The 24092-nt window shown below is 44.0% G+C and overlaps 1 long non-coding RNA gene across 1 annotated transcript; it reads right to left on the minus strand.

The window, feature by feature from the left end:
* Positions 1-3036: 3036 nt before the first annotated feature.
* Positions 3037-21929, minus strand: LOC121716084. The gene is made up of 4 exons (XR_006033757.1): positions 21918-21929; positions 18529-18532; positions 16735-16738; positions 3037-3297 (listed from the first exon to the last, which is right to left on the minus strand). It is a non-coding gene; the product is annotated as an uncharacterized LOC121716084 (long non-coding RNA).
* Between the last annotated feature and the right edge of the window lie 2163 nt (positions 21930-24092).

The following is a 24092-nucleotide window of genomic DNA, read 5'->3' on the forward strand; positions in this document are numbered from 1 at the left end:
CGCCCAACATCACCCCTGGAGCATCCACGACTGTGCTCTGCAATAGTCCGGATGGTTTGTTGTTATCCACCTTGTACTGCTGACAGGCTATACAGGACTTGGTGTGTTCCCACACATCTTTACGGACGCTCGGCCACCAGGCAACCTCCAGCACCCTCAGCAGAGTCTTCAGCCGACCCAGGTGACCACCCAAAGGATTGTCATGAAAGTACCCTAAGAATTCTGGGACCAAAGACTGTGGCACCACCAGCTGATACTTTTCCCCCTGGTCTCGGACTGGAACTTTGCGGTAAAGCACCCCTTGTTGCATCTCAAAGGCAATGCGATCAAAAGTTGATGACTGTGATCTGTCCGGCCTCAACTCACACACCCGTTGATCCTTCATTTGCTCCTGTGAAATCTCAGCCAAGGTGGTGGGCAGGTCTGAGTGGCACTTGGTAGAAATAGCAAGACATGGTGAGGGTGAGCAGAGTTAAGACAGCCTTTACGGTAGTGCACTTTAAATGTGAACTGCTGTAGTCTGAGGATCCATCGAGTCAGACGAGAGGTGGTCTTCGGACAGTTGAATGCCCAAGACAAAGCCGCATGGTCGGTGAACACATCAAACTCCACTCCCTCCAAATAATGTCTCCATTTCTCAACAGCCCAGACCACCGCCAAGCATTCCTTCTCTGAGGTGGAATAATTGCATTCTGGCCCCCGTAGTCCCCTGGAGGCGTAGGCTATGACGTGCTCCCCCTCTGGCGTGTTCTGGGACAGGATGGCACCAAGGCCCACTTCACTAGCGTCAGTGAGTACCTGGAAGGGCAATGTTAGATTGGGCTGTGCGAGCACTGGAGGATTCCTCAGAGCAGCCTTCAAGGCATCCAGACTGGCTTGACACTCCTTAGTCCAGTTCCACTCCACTCCCTTCCTCTTGAGATGATTAAGAGGTGCGGCAAGGTTTGCAAAATGTGGAATAAACTTATGGTACCAGCCAGCAAGTCCCAGGAAGCGTTGTACAGCCTTCACATCTTTTGGTACTGGAAAGTCTGAGACGGCTTGGGTCTTAGCCGGATCCACCTCAACCCCAGTGCCAGAGACGATGTGGCCAAGGAATTTTAACTCAGGTTTAAAAAAATGGCTCTTCTTCATGTTCAGGCTAAGGTTGGCTGCCTGTAGCCTTCGGAAGACTGCTGCCAAGTCCTGCAGATGTTGGTCACGTGATTGAGAGTATATGATTATGTCATCAATATAAACGAAACATATCTTTCCTCTCAACTCTGCCAACACCCTTTCCATTAACCGCTGGAATGTCGCAGCGGCGTTTCGAAGCCCAAATGGCATACATTTGAATTGGAACAGGCCGAGGGATGTTATGAAAGCAGTTTTCTTCTTGCTCTCCTCCATCATTGCTACCTGCCAGTAACCGGACTGCAGATCCAATGAGCTGAACCAGGAGGCACCTTCCAATGATTCGAGGATGTCATGGATGATAGGCATTGGATATGCATCCGGCAGAGTCTTCGCATTCACTCGCCTGTAATCCACGCAGAACCTATAAGATCCATCTGGTTTGTTGACAAGGACCACTGGTGAGGACCAAGCCGACTGTGAAGGTTCAATGATGTTATCTGCAAGTATTTTCTCCACCTGTTCTTCAATTACTCTCTTTTTTAGGGGAGACACCCTATATGCCTTTGACCTTACTGGAACTTCGTCTTGGAGGAAGATGGCATGCTTCTCTGCATTGGTCTTTCCCAGCTTACCAGAGGTGACTGAGGGCCAATCCTTCATAAGCTGTTGGAGCCCCTCAGAACAGTCAGTGTCATAGCGTGGCATCAAGTCTTCAGTTGTCATAGAGACACAGCAAGGAGGTAATTCCCCCGGAGGCAAAGCGTAGTAGAGGTTAATGCCCTGATGAGTGATTAATTTGGCCTGATCCCACCCACTAGAATTACTGTGTTGTTGTAGGAAGGCATGATAACTGTAACCTTGATCAGTTTTCATCCCATAACTGTTTTTTTCCAGATTAAGGATGACCCCGGCCCTCGCGCACCTCCGCGTTTTAAACTTGAATCATATCAGCTGACGCTTGACAGGTCGCTTGCGTCATCTGACAGTTACCATCAGCTGATCAGAGCTAAGACGTACAACAGAATTCAAATGGTGTTCACGATAGGGCTACAGACTTACATAACATGGAAAAATATAACGGAGAACACTTTTATGTTGGTTATTATTTCATAACACAGACTTAAGAAAAGTGAATCCTAAAATTGTGTGGCAGTGCTACAACACTGGTGCCGTGACGGTCTTCTTGTGCATGATGGACTGGGGGCTGTTTCCATGTGGTACTGATAGCTAGGCTAGTCAAACATTCCTGAGTCTGCGAACATGCGTTCTAAGCTACACGACTAAATTGTGCATAGTTAATTATCAGATATAATAGCCACTTCATAGTTTTGACTGCTGATTTCAACCGCTTCCTGAGAGCTGTGGTTTATTTAGAACGTTCTCAATTATATTCCTCCTTTACTACATATCGTTATGATAGTTCCCGTTTTGGCCACACGGTGGCAGTGGTGTACTACAAATTATGTAATTGTGTGCTATTTTCTGACCTCACGATATACTTTTGCTGTTGCAGTACCCCCGTCTTCCTGAATGCAATTGTTTTGATATAATGAGCTTACAGTACATTCATTTTATGCTTGACTGTGGCATACATCTTATTTTCTGTGTTCTCTTGGGGTAAATAAGGTATATTTGGAGTATTGTATATTTGATATATTTTTTTTGTTGATTTTTTTTTCTCCCTGCATACACTGATTACTACGGAGCCCCCCCGGGTGACATGGGGAAAAAAAAAAAAAGAAAAAGTCACGTGGGAAAAAAACACGAAGAAGAAAAAAAAAAGATGTACTTTTGCGAGTTTTGCGGGATCTCGCAAAAGTTTTTTTCTACTTTTGGAACTTGCTGGGCTTCCTACTTGACCCCAATAGGCCCACAAACCACTACCGCCAGATGGTAATCATATCAGAGGGTCGAACGAGCGAACCGGGAGGAACAAAGGTCCGTTAAATTCTGTCAATAATTGCATAGGCCTTTGATCATAATTGTAGCGCCGAGCTTAGTTGCATTGTGATGTTCCTGTATGTTGTGTGTGTGTGTCAGAGGCGTATCAAGCTTTTTAAAAGTGTGGGGGTTGTGGGATAGGAAAATGAAACACTCTGGCCAAATTATAAATAACTCCCTACAGGGACGTTGTAAGTATTTTCTAAGAGGGGTGCGGACTATATTGGTGTCCGGGAGTTTCTAAGATTGCTAAAAACACCATTTTAATGCAGTTTGGGAGGGACAGAAGAAGCAGCGCCCGTCATATGTGTGGCTCATGTGACATGTAGGCCTACATGCTACCTGCTATCACGTCACTATTTGACACTACCCTACATGGAGACATATCTCATGTTATAAATCAAGAAATCATTTCAGAAATTATGTTTTGTGCATATGGGTTAGCAGGCTACAATAAATTGCCTAACAGACAGCAGCCTAATTTCGAGGTATCACTAATACCTATTAAATAAATGTAAAGGACACAGAACTGTAAGCTCAAATTCAAAAACGTTTGAAGTCTACCCAAACATATGCAAAGGGAATATAAATAAATTGTGTTGCATAGCCTATAGCCAGCTTAATTAATGTCAATTTAAAGATTATGATTAGCAGTTTCTATGCATTTTTCCATTGATCGTTACAGGAAGCCACGTTGTTGTTTAAACTATTGTTGCTTCTAGCCCACGTTACCTCCAGTTTCACTTGCTGCAGGGACGCACACATTGCATGAGCGATCATAAGCGTTCTATCTCCGATGTAGCCTAGAACTCAAATGTGTCTTGATGGCGCCGTTTGTAAGATCAGATCAAATAAGACGTTCTAAATGGAACGCGATGTAATTGAGCTGTTCCTTTCCAAGCGTCTTGGAGACGTACTGTATGTGTGCTGACTGGGCTATGTCTATATAGTTGATGACACCAAATGAAGTAATGCTGCAAATGAGCAGACGTGTGAAGCACCGGGCATAACTTAATTTCGCGGCTACGTGGAGCAGTAGTAGGTTAATTGTTGAGGAGGCCCATAGTTTGAGAAAAGCTGCAGATCATAGGCAGAGAAAGCATAATGCTCTGAGAACAGTAGCCAAAGGTTTTCCTGCAGAAACAGGTGCCTTGGTGCATGCACCCCGCTTTCACTTTGACTCCCTGCATTGTGACAAAAACTGTCAGTCAGACAGTGAATTTTGGTTTACTAAATTAGCATAATGCAGTAACAATTATCATTTCAATTCTATTTGAAATCTGCTCACTGCAGACGTTACAATGCAGACCCAAGCAGCAGCATAGCCTTGAAAGATGCACACTTTGAATTTGATCAGAGCGGCTCTGGTTCTTCACCTAAATTGATGTGATTGGCTGGATGACCGTTCAATCAAATCAACAGACCTATTTGTGTCTCTGTGTGTGAGTTATAGATACGGTTCCAACTCTTTACGGGAGCGTTTATTTCCATATTTTACTTTCAATTTAATCTGACAAAAAGTGTGGGGGATAGAATCGTGTTCCAGCAAAATTGTGTACGTTATAACACCCACATCCCCCACGCTTGCTACGCGCCTGTGTGTGCGTGTGTGTGCGCGTGTGTGTGCGTGTGTGTGTGGGTGTGTGTGTGTGCGTGTGTGCGCGTGTGTGTGCGTGTGTGTGTGTGTGTGTGCGTGTGTGCGTGCGTGTGTGCGTGTGCGTGTGTGTGTGCGTGTGTGTGTGTGTGTCTGCACGCAGGTGTCTCCCCTCCCTCCCGTTTCATAGGCCTACTGTACTACTGTATGTAATGTGTCCATAAAACCCACAAAACGCAACAGTGATAGAGCAATCATAGTATCATGATATGATTGCCATCTGGCGGTAGTGGTTTGTGGGCCTATTGGGGTCAAGTAGGAAGCCCAGCAAGTTCCAAAAGTAGAAAAAAAGTTTTGCGAGATCCCGCAAAAGTACATGTTTTTTTTTTTTCTTCTTCATGTTTTTTTTCCCATGACTTTTTTTTTTTTTTTTTTTAACCCATGTTTTTTTTCCCCATGTCACCCGGAGGGCTCCGTAGATTACACACGTAATTCATAATAAATAGTTTTACTGGGCTGGGTAGTATTGGTAGGGGCAGGGGGGCATTTATGTTTACTTCTCCTGGACTAACAGATATTGCCACTGCAATCCAGCCTCTTACCTCTACTCCAATGCAAAGCTCCACGTCACAACAGGCACGCACCACTAATGAATATACACCCCATGCTGTTGGTTCTGAGCCAGTTTCACCTTCAGTGAACAAGGAGGTGTCAATTGAGTTACTGGCAGATATTGTTCAGCGGGTGGGACATTCTATTGGTGAAAGCATTGCGTCGTGTCTAGGTGGTGGGTGACACTGCTGGTCCCCAGAATAACAGTAGGGCTGGTGACATTTCAGGCATGGGTTTGGTGCTGAAATCCGATGTGAAATCGCCAGGATTTTTTCAGGGGGATGGCTCTGAGAAATGTACAGTGCAGGAGTGGGAGGAGCTAATGCTGGTTTACATGCATAGGAAAGGTTTTAACACTCAAGAGCAGTCTGATGAAGTGATGAGTAAGCTTATGGGACGGGCGCGAGATGTTGTCAGAGTGGGATTGCGTAGTGCCTCTAGGATTGACTTAAGGCAGGGCCCAGGCCCCATTTTTGATATTTTGAAGCAACATTTCAGTGACATAGTTTACTCTGACATGCCTTTAGCAGACTTTTACACAACTCTCCCACTGACTGGTGAAAAGCCATTTGACTATTGGATTAGACTGAATAGGGCAATTGATGTAGCAGAGGACTGCATTAGGAGACAGGGTAAGAAGCTAGAAGATCCCGCTCGGGAGGTGATTGCTATGGTTATTCGACACTGCCCGGACCCCGGACTGTGTCTGATTTTCAAGTGCAAACCCCTGCTTCAGTGGACTGCTGGGGAAGTGCATGAAGGGCTGCAGGAACATCAGAGAGAAAGCAAAGCCAAACATTCTACATGTGCACCAGTGACGGTTTCTCTAAAGCAGGGAGTGTCTTCTCCAGTGGCTTTGCCAAAAGACAATCCTGTGGCAGCAGCTGCGCCTAGACCTGCACCAGTGGCAGCGTCCTCTCACAATCCAGCTGAACCTTTTGCGCAAGTCATTGCTTTGCTTGAGCGTGTACTAGAACAGAGGCCGCAACAGACGGTGGAGACCAATAGATCTCGTCCACAGCAACGGTTTCGAAGGAGGTTGAATCCATCTCTGCCATGTGCGATATGTGGAGGGGCTGACCACAGTACAGTGCAACACTGTCTGATCATTTGTGCTACCTCTGTCATGCTCCTGGCCACACACGCATGACATGCCCACGAGCCTCAGCCCAAGAATCTGTTCCCCAGACAGCAGGGCTCACACAGCGGGGCCCAACCAACCCGCAGGAAAACTAGATGGCCCACGCAGGGAGGGGACAAGTGATGGGCCGAATATAGTCCCCGTAAATAACTGTGATGATGTGGAGTCTTTGTATTCAAGTGCATGTGCCTCTGCAGGGCCCGGTGTGAATATAATCTATCAAAACATACAAGCTGTAGCTCCTAATGATGATCTGTTTTATAAGTGTGTTGTTGTAAATGACATAATTGAGGTGAAGGGGATGATTGATAGTGGATCGATGGCCTGTACATTGAGCTCGGCGATGGTGCCACACCTACAGGAAGCTGGGGTGTTGACAGGTGAGGCGCTCTTCCCAGTTGATGTGGTGCTGGTTGGGTGTGGTGGGTTGAAGACCAGGGCAGTGGGTGCATGTGAGCTGGTGCGAACGGTATATGGCCATAAAGCCTCTGTCCCTGTCTTAGTAGTAGATGGTCAGATTGACGGACTGATTATTGGCAGTAATTTTATCAAACATCTCATACAGGTCATGAAGGGTAGTTTCATTGGGACACAGCCAGTGGGGTGTACTGATGAGGAGGCAAAGCTCTTCTCGCTCCTGGCTAATGTGGAGCGGTGGCAGGGAGGCGAGGTGCCAGACAAAGTGGGAACACTGAGGCTGAAGCAGGCAGTTACTTTGGAGCCGATGGAAGAGCACTTAGTCTGGGCACGGTTGAAGGGTGTTCAGAACATTTCAGCTGGTAGTGCTGTTGTCATTGAACCCACACAGGCCCGTTCGAGACCTAGGAACATTCTGATTGGGAGAACTGTAGCAATCTTGAGAAATGATGGATGGCTCCCGGTGAAGATTGTCAATCCGCTGCCCCGACCAATAGTATTGAGACGCAACGCTAAGGTGGCTGATACATTCCCTTGTATGTAGTGTTGTCACAATACCAAAATTATGACTTCGATACGATACCTGCCATAAATATCACGATGCTCGATACTGAAACGATACTACGGCGAAATCCTAAGATATCTGGAAAAGAAAGGACTCATACCTCCTCCAAGTGTATTGAGTCATTTGTGTTGAATTCGGTGCACTTTTGTAGTGTGAAGGTCAATTCTGGGTTCTAAACTTCCTACATAATTATTATTTTATAGTCAGTAAAATAATAGGCCTACTTTGTGTGATTAAGTCTTTTTATTTTTTGTTATAGTTCATTTACATTGTGTTGTGTTTTGCCAATAAAGTAGCTTTAAATAGCCAAACTAGGCTAGATCAAGGTCAGTGTTGAAATTACTGCATGCAAATCACTGAATGCTATGCAGAGGGGCCTAATCTTTAGGCCATCTGATGTACAGTATAGGCTTCCCTAGGCCTTCCCGTGTTCATGGGATTTCTTTGACAGTTGCAAAGGGAAAAATGTGAGGATAGTCTTCTTTGCGCCCAGTGTAGAAGTACGACGTTCCAACCACTCAGGTCTTCGTCAGATAGGCCTACACCATTACCTGTTGCAATATGTCTGTGTGCATTCCTACATTAGCCTACGTCTATTTCTTTGATAACATGATTTGCTACAACGTAACAATAAGCCGCTATTATTATTATTAGGACTCAACACGCTTTGGTGGTATTATATGCTGTGGGCTTTAATTAGCGCATTTCAGGTAGCCTATCCTACATCTGGGCAATACTTATTGAACAAATTGCAGTCTACATGCCATGACAAATATTACCAGTAGTACTGACCGAACATGAAATAGATTGTTTACAAGTTATGGTAATGTTATTCTGGCGTGAACATTGCGCTTTCATCACGTTAGCACCCTATGATTACAGCTCGTTATGTCTCGTCAAAATGATTACAGCTCGTTATGTCTCGTCAAAATTCATTGATGAAGGAAGGTTCGCTTTATCCCAGAGAACCTTACTCGTTTCACTTAGGCTAGACTAAAACAGAAGAGAAGAACTTGGCACTAACCATGTAGTCGTGTTTTCTATAGCATATTCGTTAACCTGCCGTTCTTTGAACAAAAATGTTGGGATATGTCTGCGAGGTGTTTAGCCAAGTTCCATGCGTAGCCTACTGCTTTTAAATTACTTTGAAACATATTTCACAAACGGGCCTCTGTGTACCTGATGGCTTGCCTTCACTATTCGCGATGTATCCGAAATAGTTGCAGATTTCACTTCACCTTTTGTTTTATCCACAAGGCCGAGGACGGTCGGCAAAGAACTACTGTATGTTGACGTTGGCTGCGCACTCACTCACTCAGAGCTGCCTGCTTGACACGCCCACTTGCCTAGATGCATGCAAGGAGCAATGAGAGCAGCAGTTCACGCAGACACAGAACGTTAATTTTAATTAAGTATCGATTCTAAAAACGTCGGAAATCGTATCATTTTTTGCGTGAAGGCATCGTGATACCTTTTTAGTATCGATACACCGTGCAACACTACTTGTATGGCCCTGGAAGACTTTGACTCGGGTGGGCTGGTGGCATCAGCATCCCATGCTCACACATTGCAGCAACAAGTGCTGAAGATGAGTGACAATTTAGGGGGCGACAATAACAGTGCCGACAGCTTGACCTTAGGCGGCAAACCTGAGTGTGATGGAACAGGTTCTGAAGTTCTTCGCAGATTGGGGCTTGCAGACATAAATGTTGACTCTCCTCATCTAACACCTGACGGTAGAGCGAAGCTGGTCCAACTGATAGCCCGTTATGAGTCCATCTTCTCAAGACACAAGCTGGATTGTGGGAAAGCTAAAGGGTTTGTGCATAGGATCAGGCTGAGTGACGACAAACCTTTCAAGTTGCCTTATCGAAGGTTGTCTCCCAATCAGTATGACAAACTCAAACAGGCTTTGAACGAGATGGAAGAGTGTGAATTAATAAAGAAGAGTAGTAGCGAGTTTGCTTCTCCACTCTTGTCTGGAAAAAGTCAGGTGATTTACGTCTGTGCACCGACTTCAGGTGGATTAATGCCCGCACAATAAAGGATGCTCACCCCTTGCCACACCAGGCTGATGCTCTTGCAGCCTTAGGTGGGAATGCTTATTTCTCAACGATGGACTTGACATCGGCTATTACAACATTGAGGTACATGAGGAAGACCGAAAGTTTACAGCTTTTACTTCACCTTTTGGACTCTATGAGTACAATCGTCTCCCTCAGGGTCTGCTGGAACATCCCTCTAGGGACTGCTGGAACATCTTTTTCAGCATTCACGCCTCTCTCCGAGAGTGAAGTGTCCAGACTCCTGACATGCAGCCGTCCTACCACATGCTCGCTGGACCCTATACCTACGAGCCTACTTCAGTCCATCAGCCCGACCATCGCTCCAGCTATCACACATGTGATCAATGCCTCGCTAACCTCCGGCACATTTCCAACAGCGTTCAAAATGGCCCGGGTAACACCGTTACTTAAGAAAGCTTCTCTCAACCCTGCTCAAGTCGAGAACTACCGCCCTGTCTCACTACTGCCTTTCCTATCCAAAGGCATTGAACGAGCAGTCTCCAAACAGGTCTCTGACTTCCTTTCACAGAACAACCTTCTGGATCCAAATCAGTCTGGGTTCAAAAGCGGCCACTCTACCGAAACGGCTCTGCTGTCTGTAACAGAAGCCTTAAAAGAAGCCAGGACGACCGCTCGGTCATCAGTACTCATTCTGCTTGACTTATCGGCTGCCTTTGACACGGTTAATCACCGTATCCTTCTCTCTATACTCGCTGACATGGGAATCTCCGGTTCTGCTCTCTCCTGGTTTGAATCCTACCTCACAGGACGCTCGTTTAACGTATCATGGCTTGGTCAGCTATCCGCACCTCACCATCTCACCACAGGGGTCCCCCAGGGCTCAGTGCTGGGCCCCCTCCTCTTTGCTATCTACACCACCTCCTTGGGACAGATTATCCGTTCGCACGGCTTCTCATACCACTGCTATGCAGACGACACACAGCTCTATCTGTCCTTTCCACCTGACGACCCCCTGGTTTCAGCACGGATCTCGGATTGCCTCTCAGACATAGCTACATGGATGAAGGCACACCACCTCCAGCTGAACCTCTCAAAGACTGAACTGCTGGTCATCCCAGCTAAACCTACCATACACCACGACATCAACATCAAATTTGACTCCCTGTCTGTTTCACCGACCAGGACTGCAAGAAATCTAGGAGTTGTTCTCGACAACCAACTAAACTTCTCAGATCATGTTGCCTTAGTCGCCCGGTCATGCCGTTTCGCACTCTACAACATACGGAAAATCAGGACTTACTTGACTCAAGATGCTACCCAACTTCTGGTTCAGGCAATAGTCATCTCACGACTCGACTACTGCAATGCCCTCCTGACAGGTCTCCCAGCCTGCGCAGTGAAACCACTTCAGATGATCCAGAACGCGGCGGCGCGCCTGGTCTACAACCAACCCAAAAGGGCACATGTTACCCCGCTGCTCATCCAGCTACACTGGCTACCTATGGCGGCCCGCATCAAATTCAAGTCTCTAACGCTTGCCTACAAAGTAGTCTCCGGTTCTGCTCCCACCTACTTGAATGCCCTCATACAGACTTACACTACCTCCAGACTGCTGCGCTCCTCTGACGAACGACGTCTAGCTCTACCACCGGTACGCTCAAGCCAATCCAAACTTTTCTCATCTGTTGTTCCTCGTTGGTGGAACACACTGCCAGTTCCTACAAGGGCAGGGACATCCTTTTCCACTTTCAAAAAACTCCTGAAGACCCAGCTCTTTAGAGAACATCTACTCTTATAGCAACACTTACAACAAGTCTTACTGATCCTAGCACTCACCAGCCGTTTTAAACTGACAAGTAACTGTTAAAAACAGCACTCACCGACGCACTTATTCTTACTGTACTCTAATGTTTTTTTTTTTAAACTGTCCTAAAATTGTGAGAATTGTTCTAACACTTACTGTTTACCATGTAGTTAGTCGCTTTGGTTAAAAAAGCGTCAGCCAAATGTAATGTAATGTAATGTAATGTAATAGTCCAGCCACCTTCATGAGAATGATGCTGAGCATTTTTGGAGACCAGAATTTTTTAAGTCTCCTCTGCTACCTTGACGATGTGTTGGTCTTTGCACCTAATGAAACAATGGGGTTACAGCGTTTGGAGATGGTCTTTAGTCGCTTACAGCAACACAATCTTAAACTGGCGCCGAAGAAATGTCACTTTATGGAGAAGTCTGTGAGATTTTTGGGCCATGTCATCAGTGAAGCTGGTATTGTCACAGACCCTGAAAAGGTACGAGTTATCACTGGAATGACTGAAAAGGATCTCATGGAGGGCAACTCTAACATACCCTCTCAGTCCAAGATAAGGTCATTTCTTGGCATGGTTGTTTATTATCAACAGTTTATAGAGGGCTGTTCGGCGATTGCCAAACCACTGTTTGGATTGACCACTGGGCCCAAGACTCCTCGTTGTGGAAAAGGGAAAGTAAAAAGAAAGGCCATGAGAAAGCTTGGGGTGGCAGATTGGACAGATGAATGCAGACAGGCATTCATTCAGTTGAAACAAGCTCTTCTTGATCATGTTCTCTTGGCCCATCCAGACTTTAGTAAGCCATTTCTGTTGTCTGTGGATGCGTCAAGTAACGGTTTAGGTGCTGTGCTCTCCCAGGTCCCTGAAGGTGGGGATAAGGCCAGACCTGTGGCTTTTGCAAGCAAGTCACTGACCTATGCACAATCAAAGTATCCGGCTCATCGACTAGAATTTTTTGCTTTACGTTGGGCAGTCTGTGATAAGTTTGGGCATTGGCTAAAAGGGCGGCCATTTACTGTTTGGACGGATAACAATCCTCTAACTTACATCCTGTCTAAACCCAAACTCGATGCCTGTGAACACAGATGGGTAGCCAAGCTGGCACCATTTGATTTCGACATAAAGTATATTCCTGGGCCCAGGAATGTAGTTGCGGATGCACTAAGCAGGCAGCCTTTTGTGAAGCCTAGTGCACTCCACAGGCTCACAAGAATCCCTTACAAGGAGCTGTTGGATGAGGCAGCTGGTGTGCGAGCTCAGAAAGTGCAGGATGTTTTCTGCTGGTCCAACCATCCATGTGAGGGGGATCTGGAGAGCCACTTTCAGACATCGGAGACCAAGAAGGCTGACTTAGCAGTGAACGGCCAATCCACTGTTCCTTTCCTTGCTCGGCCTTTGTCAAGTGATGAGGTGTCAGCCATCTTGACCTCTCACATTTGTAGGGAACCAGAACGTCAAAGTCGCGCACTCTTGTTGCCACAGTTCCCTCAGTCTTTGGTGCCAGCTGATGTGGCTGCTGTTTGTGCTTTGTCACAGGAGGACCTTATGTCAAAACAACGGCAAGATGATGTATTGGCCAGGGTGATTTTCTACATGGAAAGAGGTAGGAGACCCTCCAGAAGAGAGTGTGGCCATGAACCATTGGGGACTGTAAGGCTGCTTAAGGCATGGGAAAAGCTGTCTCTGCGTAAGGGGGTGCTGTATCGTGTGACTAGGGACCCTGTATCCAAGAAAAAGACTTACCAATTTGTTGTACCTACCTCACTGAAGCAAACAGTCCTGAGAGGTGTTCATGATGAGGCTGGTTGATGCGACAGAGGTTCTTCTGGAACTGGAAACCCCACTGGAAAGCATCATCACTACTGAACCTCTTGAGCTGGTCTGTGTGGATTTCTGGTGTGCTGAAGATGCTTCTAACAGATCACTGGACGTCCTTGTTGTCACTGATAATTTTACCAAATTGGCTCACGCCTTTTTGTGCCCAAATCAATCAGCAAAATCTGTTGCCCGTCAATTGTGGAACAACATCTTCTGTGTCTATGGGTTCCCACGCCGCATCCACTCAGACCAAGGGGCCAACTTTGAGAGCAATCTCATTGCTGAACTCCTCAGTGTGGCTGGGGTACAAAAGTCCCATACAACACCGTACCACCCAATGGGTAACGGGGGCGTTGAGAGATTTAATAGGACTTTGGGCAATATGATTCGGGCACTACCAGCCAGGGCAAAACACAGGTGGCCTCAAATGCTTAAATCTCTGACTTTTGCATATAATTGCACAATCCATGAAACCACTGGACATGCCCCATTCCATTTGATGTTTGGGAGAACACCTCACTTACCTGTGGACATGCTGTTTGGGGAGGTGCTGCAAGACTCAGAAGTTGTGGACTATGATGAATATGTCCAGTCTCTCAGGATGGACCTGCAAGAGGCCATAAAGGCTGCCCAGGCATCTGCTTCCAAACAGTTAAGGAGGCATGCAGACCTGTACAACAGGAAAGTCAGAGGGGCCCCTGTGGAGGTTGGAGATCATGTCCTGTTGGCGAATAAGGGGGAACGTGGCAAAAGAAAACTAGCAGACAGGTGGGAAAATACACTGTATGTTGTCACAGAAAAGAATAGTGACATTCATGTGTATACTGGCCAAGAGAAGACTGTGCACCGCAATCTTATTATGCCGGTTAACTACCTACCACTGCTTGATTCTCCTGAGCAAGTGATTGATGAATTCAGATGCTCTTCTGATGAGAGTGATGCACCAGTAGATGTGATGAATGCTGAAGAGAGAACAAGTGTGTGGGTGTCAGAGCTGTCAAGTGATGTACCAGATGACGAGCGAACAGATCACATGGAAGAAGAATGCAGGTCAAGTGTGGAACATGGCTCGATACCGGATTCTAACCTGTTACCTGATGTTCCTGTGGAACAGGCTATGGATAGCATCTCCAAGTCCGTCTCCGATTCTGGATTGATGGATTCTGACTTCAGACTGTGTTTCAAATTCCGGTTGCCCGCCGACTCCTACCCATGACTCAGCACAACCTAATGACGGTGACTTTAGACTGACTGACACCCCAGCTTCTGTTTCTGACTTTCAGTCAATGCAGACTAATAGACTTAACGTTTCAAGGGTGGGGCATTTTATAAAACCTGTTAGGAGACTTATTGAAACAATGCAGACACAGAGGGTTTGGGCTAATGGGTTGGAGAGGATAGCTGTATGGGTGTAAAATGGTTTGGGTTTGCATTTTAGGGGGATGGATTGTCATCTCAACCAATTTTGTTTTGGTTTTTGATGTTTTTGTTTTCTTTGGGGCTTCCTTTTACTTTGTTACCAAGTGTGATTAACATGTAATAGGCATGTTTACCTGGGGATCTGAATGTACTCCCTCATTCTACTGTGGAAGGGTCTTATAGACGGGAATGTTTGGGGGCATTTAATTGCAAGGCTTTGCGTGCCTCATGTTTTATTTTATTAGGGCAAGTGGAATTCAGAGGGGGAGGGTGTAACATGGTTAATAATGCTTCCACTTGCCATTGCACCAGAAATGTATATGTGTATGGGGAAATTGTGTTCTGTCACTTTAAGTGACCAAGCTTGTTCTTATAATGGGAATGACGCGCCTTTTGCTCTTCCCAGTTTATCTTGCCTGCGCAAGAGGTACAGTGGGCATCGCTTTCAAATGACCACTTCATTCGCGCATTACGCGGCGTGAAGCTGCGTGAAGCTTTAGTACCACTTTCAGCCACTGTGAGTCGCTCTGACACTGTACATCGCTCTGCCTGCCGTCCCTTACATAATTGTTGCCGAGAGTAATCCCAGCCTACGAATTCAATAACAAAATAAATCATGCATAATTAAACATTACCTTGATTTAGGCTACTTGGGTATGGCTTAAGGCTTGACTACACGAAAATCGAAATCGAAATTTGCTGTCTACATGATTGTCAGTGTTGGGGTTAACGCAACTACGCAAATCAAAACAGTGGTGTGATAATTGAGCCAGTAAAGAAATAACTGTTCAGAATGAATCTGTAGCCTTGGGTAGGCTTCTGCAGAAAACAATGTTGTTGCCGATTTAATACTATCTGGCGACGTTTTTAACAGGCTACGCAATAGAGGCTTAGACAACTATGACCCACGTTTTGGTTTCGTAAATTAATTTGCCCTACTTCTTGACTGCAATGTAGTCAATTGACTGCTTGACATGTCATTTTTATTTTTCTGTACAATAAACAATTACATCTGCTTTATGCCGCAGAATTACATTCATATTTGGCTGACTGCAGACGCGCCACTTCCCTCCCCATATTCCAAGATTAAGATAGTATGAAGTGCTTTTTGTATAGGCTACTATCATAAAAAAAATAGTTAAAACGAATAGCTATTTGCAATTTGACAAAACACTGGTCCTCATTTTGCGAATGCGAGGACGATATGAGCCTGTTGCAGTTAGTTAGATGTCCGAGTCACGCATAATGTTTGAAAACCACTGGCTCGTAATCACAATAATTTAACACACGACAGTTTCATAACCTACTTCATCATGTCCCCATGCCTACATTTTTGTGAGTAGCATAGAGATCGTTAAAAACAATAAAGTATGGCTCTCCGTTTGGGACATCGAAAACTTATATTTTTAATAGACTACCGTCGAAGATGCTGACTTGCAAAAGCCTCGGGATAACACGTTATCTCCACTATCATCAGTCATGCCCCTTGATCAAAGTGGGGAATGAAATAAAAGTTTGAGAACCACTGGCTTAACAAGTTACCTACAGTCCAGAACACAGAATCTGTTGCAATATTCTGATGATCGGCGATGATATCGGCAAATGTTTGTTTTCCAAAGTAAGAATTTCACTTCACCATGCACCTTCGACAATACCTGGCCTACCTGGTATCATTACAAACATTATTCTGTGTCCTAAAACTGGCATATTTTATGGCATTGTGTCATGTAAGTTCGTTGCAAAATCTAGAGAAATGTGTGAGGTGGTCAGCGGGGGACAATTGAGACACACATTGGATTGTGTTATTACTTGAACATTCCACACTATCCACAGCTGTGGTAGGCCTATCAGGGGCAGGAGGATTACTGTCAGCGCAGGCTTTATATACAATTCTTCAACAGAAGGCCTCGAATGTTGTCTTGTTTGTGGAGCGCTTTGCTTCGCTTCTGTAATTTCGGCTTCATTGAAAATGAGGGCTTCCCTCAATGACCCTCCGAGAATAAATAAAGGTTGAATGAATGAATGAATGCAGGCTTGCCCAAAATAAAGGCATGTGGTTTGCGCAGCCTACAGTAAATAACAGACCCGCCAGAATGTGCATTATGATGCTTTTTTACGAGCAAGATGTTTTTGGTACCCTACGCACACTGCATGTTCTTAAATAACAATGATCATCAGTAATATTCAACCATTAATTTGGGTAAATGGGCAAGCGTGACCACCTTGATTGGCTGATTGGCTGATGATTGTAACGCGGGCATGATTCCAAACACCTCCCTTACGATGATGAGTGACAGGTCTCAGAATGCGTGCGCTACACAAGGACGGAAGATGATGAATAACTGGGGCCGTAGGCTATTCACAAAGGCTTTTATCTTACTACTAGGAGTAGGCTACTCCTAAATCGCACTTAAAGATTTTAGATTGGAGTTTTCTCTTAAAAGTTATTCACAAAGCCTTTCAGACAACTCCTAAACTAGGAGTGAGTCTTCGTGGCTATGGATGACGTCATTACTCATGCACGAGCTTGACTGAAGTGACCACCTTGATTGGCTGACGATTGTAACGCGGGAATTCCAAACACCTCTCTTCCGATGATGACTGACAGGTGACAGGTCGGAGAATGCTTGCGCTACACAAGTAGTGCGAAGGACGGAAGATGATTAATAACTGAATAAAAAGGCCTAGCCTAAATGAATAAAGAGTAAGGCAAAACAAATAGCTTAGTAGCCTAATGAAACATAGGCCTATGGATTGATGCAGTAGCCTACCTTTGCAACATTAGGCTATTAAATGAATCTGTCACCATATCCCTAGGCTACGTTTGCAAAGAGGAGAACATTTTAATTTGATTCACAATGAAACATTACATTTCATTTACATGTTAACAATGAGTAGTTTTGGTTGTTGTTGGTGGCGTTATTGCATCCCTTTTATGAATGCAAAATTGTTCCCTTGCGATTGGAAGCTCCTGTTGCGCATAGGCTATTTCAAAACATCGCAACGTAAAATGCCACAAAAAAGCTGTTTATGAATAGGTCTTAGTGAGTTAGGAGTCCTCTCGACTTAACCTGTCCCAGACTTAGGTGCTACTTTTAGGTCTAAAATGCTTCGTGAATTACTTTTTGTGAAAAAATTAAGAGTCCTAAAGTTAGGAGTGACATGCCCATTATTTTTAGGAGTTGCTCCTAAATTCGCCAGTTAGGAGCTACTTTTAGCCTTAAAATTCTTTGTGAATACGGCCCCTGAATAAAAAGGCCTAGCCTAAATGAATCAAGGCAAAACAAATAGCCTAGTAGCCCAATGAAACATACGGATTGATGTAGTATCTTTGTAACATTATTAAATTATTCTGTTACTATGCCTACGTTTGCAAAAGAGAACATTTTAATTTGATTCACACTAATGTTACATTTAATTTACATGTTGACAATGATTAGCCTAGTTTTGGTTGTTGTTGGCGGCATTATTGCATGTTAGTTATGCCTACAATGCAAAATTGCTTCCTCGCGATTGGAAGCTCCTGTAGCTGCATAGGATTTCAAAACCGCAGGTTTATGAATAGGTCTGTGAGTAAGGAGTCCTCTTGACTTCTTTTAAGCTGTCAGAGGTGGGAAGGTGGGATTTTTGGGGGAAGGGCCGGATTAACTGGGCACAATTGTCTGATGGCCCCCCTTCCCCCCAGCCAACGTGAATCGGGTGGTTAGTTAATAGGCCTATCGTGAAGATTTTTCCTGCCATCTAAGGCACGAGCGCATCTGTGAGGCCAAGCCTCACCAAGTAGCTCGTTTGTTTACAACTAACATTCCATTTAATTAAACTGCTTTATAGGCTATGCCGAAATAGTTTTCAACATTTTGAATATTAGTGTCGGGTGAATTGAAATGTTCTCAAAGTAGCCTTATGGCTGAAAGCTGCTTGGGACCCCCCCCCCCCCCCCCCCCTCAAGCAATATAACCATACAAACGCGCTTCCTGCACTCATTGTTTCAAAAGGAGTAATTTTGGCTTTGTCAGAACTGAAGAGCTGTGGACGGCACGGCACACGCAACACAACACAACACAGACCCCGCTTCTCTCGCGTCAGTCACTGACATGAACGAAACACAGAACCCGCTTCTCTCACGGCAGTCACTGACAGTAACCTAGAATAAATGCATGGGGAAAAACACTTCCCCATGACAAAAACATCGTAAAACACTGAAAGTTAATATTTTGTCACTAGCAACATTCATCTGTCCTTTGTCAAATGTATTATGTTCCAAGTACCCTATGCGTAATTCTGCTTCATAAAGTTGAACAAATACATTTGCTTATTTCACAGAAAAATATAAATAGCCAGTCTACAGTGCAGAGTTGGTAAGTTATGGTAGGCCAACCTGCAGTGAACATACAAACAGGGGAAATTATTTCTCTTGCAGCTGAGTAGCCTCAGGTGCGCACGTAGACATAAGGCCGAACATGCAAGCGCCAATGAATCGTGCTCTCACGACAATCGCGCCGTTAAACTTAAATAGGTTAACATCACTCTAAGTTCGCCTTCAAGCAAGGAAAACGATGATTTGAAGACATCTGTTTCGTTGGAAGGGCAAGGGGTAGCAACAGGGCAACACAGAGACAGGCCCGATGGCAGGGCTGTTTTGAGAGTATTAAAATATGGGATATTCTACGGGAAAACATTAAAACGGCAAGACAGCGGGGAAAGTTAAAATACGTGATAAACACGGAAAAAGTTGGCATGCATTGCTTCGGTCCCCGTGCACAGGAAATATTTGTCATACTATTAATCACATATGATTATTTGTGAAATTGTGCAAACAGGCGCAACACATTTGAAAAGGAAGGACTGGTAGCATGCAAGCTCACGGGAAAGATTGATTTAAGAACGTTATCACAAAGTGTGTGGCTGTGGCGCGGGCGGAAGACAATTGGCAGGGGAGGGTCATGTCTTTTTTAACAATTCTGTCGGAGGGTCATTGAACAATTTCTAGCAGGCAAGAGAGGGTCATGCAACTTCCAACTGAAGCACTCAAAATTCCTCCGGTGGCCCCTTCAATAAATAACGATCAGTCCCTAGATTGCTGCTGGGCTATATGTCTTGGTTCTGTTAACAACTCATTGTCAAACGCATAGCCTATCTCGCGGTTGCATCCATTACAAACAAACATGCAATGTGAACGTCTGGGATTGGGGAGAGCACTACATGCTCTACTGAATAAGCACGAAGTCAAACCTTTAAATGAAAAACACTCTTTAATAATCCAAAAAAATAAACCGCTAGTGAAGTAAACTTGTGACCATCAAAAATCGTTTATCGCTTGTAACTCTGTGATACCAGGACGTAACAGGAAGGCATTTGGCTGAGCAACGGAGGTTAATATGCTCCATGTTTTGTCCAAATGATGACTGTCTATCATCGTTGCACTCGGAGAAAACCGGAATGTTTCATTCGTCCCCGTTTCAATCGTCCCGGTTGTACCTACTCAAAACGCAGATAGAACCTTATTATTCTAAGGTAGCGAAATAGCGTTCAGCATGATTCATGCCCAATTAATTCCCCCTGTTAAAGTGTTTGCCTTTGTAGTTTGGTTTCGTGATAGCCTATGATAAACGGCTTATGGCCAAATATGTGAAAACGTTAAAATACAGTAGGAGATATAAACCCGGAAAAAGTTGACAGTGATTTTTTCATAATCACTTTGGAGGGTCATAGACAAAATGTATTGCTGGCGAGGGAGGGTCACGTCTTTTTGGACTAATGCTCCCAAAACTCCTCTGGTAGCCCCTTAAATAAATAACGAACAGTCCCTAATGAAGTAAACTTGTGACCATCAAAAATCGTTTATCGCCTGTAACTCCGTGATAACAGGACATAACAGGAAGGCATTTGGCTGAGCAACGGAGGTTAATACTCTATATTTTGTCCAAATGATGTCTGTCTATCATCGTTGCACTCGGAGAAAACCAGAATGTTTAATTTGTCCTGCGTCTCTACGGCTGCAAACGGGATTCACTCGCAGTTAACCAAATATTTCTTTATTAGGGCAGGGCAGGCATATTTCTGGCTATTACATTATTTCTAAACCAGTCTGCTAAAGTCTGTAGTGAAGTCTGTGTAGGGTTTTCTAGGCTTTATATACAGGGCATGATGAGTGGTGAATGCAGTGCAGCTGGTAGGTAACGAGGGTGAGGCAGAGCAGAGCAGAGCAGGAACAGGTGGAGGTCAGACTTCAATCAGCGTGTGTTACCAGGCAGAGAGAGAGCTCATGACAATATATGTACCGCAAATATGACCGCCGCCCAATCCAGCACATTTTTTCCACAAAAATAAGTCACGCTTGTCAAATTGTGTTCATGTGTTCCTTGTCCACCTGTGTATTTATACCCTCTGTCTTCCCTCAGTCTGTGTTGGTCATTAGTTGTTTGTGTAGTGGGTTACATACGGTTTGTTCAGTTTGCATTTAAGGATTCTTGTAATTCTAAGATTGCCGTGCATTGCTGTACCTTGCCCTGCGTTTGGGTCCAGCTCTCCCTCAGCTAACCGTGACAGTATCTTTCTCAAAATGCTAGTTTATGCCTCAAAAGCAAATATTCATGCCAATGAAACGGTCAGTGCAATCAAAATGATAAGTCATGATGTCATTTAGCATATGTAGAGAAACTGTTTTGTCTTGTTGTCAATGTGTCAGTTTACTATGTAAGTATTTTCTAATGAACAATGTGCAAGGCAGCACTATTTTCTATTTCAAAGTGACACATTATTGTGTGTGGAGGGGGTTGATTACATGATAGTGGATATGTTTTAAAGTTTTTTTTTCTGTGGACAGACATTGTGGACCCTATTTTGGCGATCTAAAATGCATGGTCACTGGCGAATAGCTTAAATACATTTTGGGGTTTGTCCAGTCCACATTCGGGGTGGTTTTGTTATCAAACGTAGCTTGGTGCCAAAAGGGGGTTCTTATGTAATACAGTTTTTCTCAATCGCTTTGGTACATTTCTCAGATCAGAATTGAAATTCTCAAAACTACCTGTTCAATCTTCACATCATTGTGTCACTTTTGCACATCAAAAAAGCAGTTTCTCATTTTTTTGAACAAGTTGCAAATGCTTTAGTACATCCATGCAAATGATTATGTACAATTCTCTGCTGTTTATTATCAATTGCTTATGTCATGTTGATGGGTCTCTGTTGAATAGTCTCACCCCCCACAACATTTAGGCAGTAGTTCATAGCATGAGTCTTTACTTTCAAAATAGCTGAACAAGTTGTCATAATATGTCAAGCATGTTTTTCCTAAGGAGATTGTCCAATGTTTACATTTTTATGATACAAGGACTTGTCATTCTGATGACCGACATGTTCATTGATGCAGATATTTACTTTTGAGAGATGAACTAAGGATTTTGAGCAAGAGACTGGCTTTTGGTAATCCATGGTGTTTTGCTATTTGTACAAATTGTTTTGAGAAACAAACTTACTGTTTTGCAAATGTCGAGGATGATTCGAGAAATGTACCAAAGCGATTGAGAAAAACAGTCATGGGTGTTTTCTTGGTGTAACATCCTTTAAACCAATGAAAATGACATGTCATTCCCTTTAACAGCAAGCAACGCAACTTCAAACAGCGCATCGGTATTTTGATAGTCAGCGATGCATTTGAAAGAATTTTCTTGCACATGAGACCGTATGGAACAGGTATTCCACTATTCCACTGAAAAAAGCAACACTTACCCCAATAATATTCGAATGACTGAATAAAAATCCTGAGGACATTTATCCTGCAGAGGAGTTGCTGCTTACATCTTGTGACGGTATGTCTTCAGCTGTGCTTCATATGGCCTTTTGCTATAAACCAGGCTTTTCTTGGTCAATGGCTTAATTCTTTTTAGATGGTGTAAGATAATGATTTTTAGATAATGCACCAGATCGCACCTTAGGTCGCATTTTTTAATAAAAGAGAACATGGTGAAAAATTTGAATGTAAGATAGGAATAAACTTTGCGCCGTGATAAGAGTACGCTAAGCGCTGCGTTTCTGATCGTCAAAATTGGGTATGACGGTATAAAGAAAACAAAGGCTTTTACAGTATTGTGAAAATGAAAAATGGCCAATATACAATAAATACCTCGTGTTCAGAGCTGTGCACCACGGTGCATCTTTCTATACATCCTGACGTTCCTGTCTATATTTATATCTGCTAGACAGACGACTAGTTATGACAACTAGTTCAACATATTTGCATGTTGACAAAAGTGATGAAATAAGGCCAGTTTGTTTTATGGGGTAGAACTATTCAGCAGGAAACCAGTATAGTGCATTTTGACTAACATGACATTGAAAAAGTCAGTTTCATGTATGTACAATAGCATTGCTATTTGTTCAAAATGGGGAGAAGCGGCTTCAGTGATGTGCACAAGTGATAAGATTATATGGAGTTATAAACAGTTTTGAGATACCATTCTGATATGAGAAAAGTGTCAAAGCAACTGAGAAAAACTGTAACAGTGTTTGACAAAAAAGGAAAACTATACCAAATTAATAATTATTATATAGAATTGATCTTGAAGATGAAGTCTTGTACCTACAGACTGGAAAACTAATCAGCCTGTAACCATGGTCAGTCTGTTCACACTGTCTAGAACCCCACCCCCCCCGCCCCTACACTGAATTCCTACAGGAATTTTCTGATTCCTTTCCACTTTAACTGTCCAAACAGAAAAAATGCTTATACTGGGTGATTTTAATATTCATATGGATAATGTGAACAATTGTCTCACAATTGCATTTCAATCCCTAATTTGATTGACCGTGTCGGTTTTTGCCAAAATGTTAATTCACCCACACACCGAGATAATTATACTATTGATCTAGTCTTGTCATACGGCATAAGCATAGAACAATTAACAATCTTACCACAACATCCCACCTTAACTGACCACCATATAATTACTTTTAAAATGACACTACACTATGCATTACCTAATTCAGCTGAATACTACAGTCGCGGCCTATCTGAAAAAAACTAATGCAGACTTTTTAGGAAAAATTCCACTTACGCTTGCCTCATTCAAGACTCAGGAGGTATCAGATGGCCCTTTCCTTAACCCAGCCGAGGTCAATTTGTTAATGATAATGTGATGAACTCATTACGGTCAACCCAAGACTCTGTAGCACCACTCAAAGAAAACAAGTAAGACGTGCTCCATGGTATACCACACAGACTACCACAAATATATGTATATGTGTATATATATATATATATATATATATATATATATATATATATATATATATATATATATATATAATCAGACACCAAACAGGACGAGGACCACAAAAGCGTCACGTTCAAAAGTTTATTTAAGGGTTGGGGGTTAAGGGGGTTTCAGGGGTTCCGGGGGGGGTACAGGAGTTCCAAGAGTCTGCGTGTGTGTGTTCCCCCAGTAGCCGAACAGCGATGGCAGGAGCTGGATGATCCGGGAAGTCCTGGGGGAAACACACACACAACAGCAATTGAAACGAAGCAGCAGTACAGTCAAGGACTAGGCGGTATTCGTAGAAGAGGGACGGAAGGCAGGTCAAGATTACCGGGGCTGGAGAACACAGAAGTAGTCGAGCGGGTCTGGGA

The sequence above is a fragment of the Alosa sapidissima genome, chromosome 8 (genome assembly GCF_018492685.1).
Source record: "Alosa sapidissima isolate fAloSap1 chromosome 8, fAloSap1.pri, whole genome shotgun sequence".
Taxonomy (NCBI): Eukaryota; Metazoa; Chordata; class Actinopteri; order Clupeiformes; family Clupeidae; genus Alosa; species Alosa sapidissima.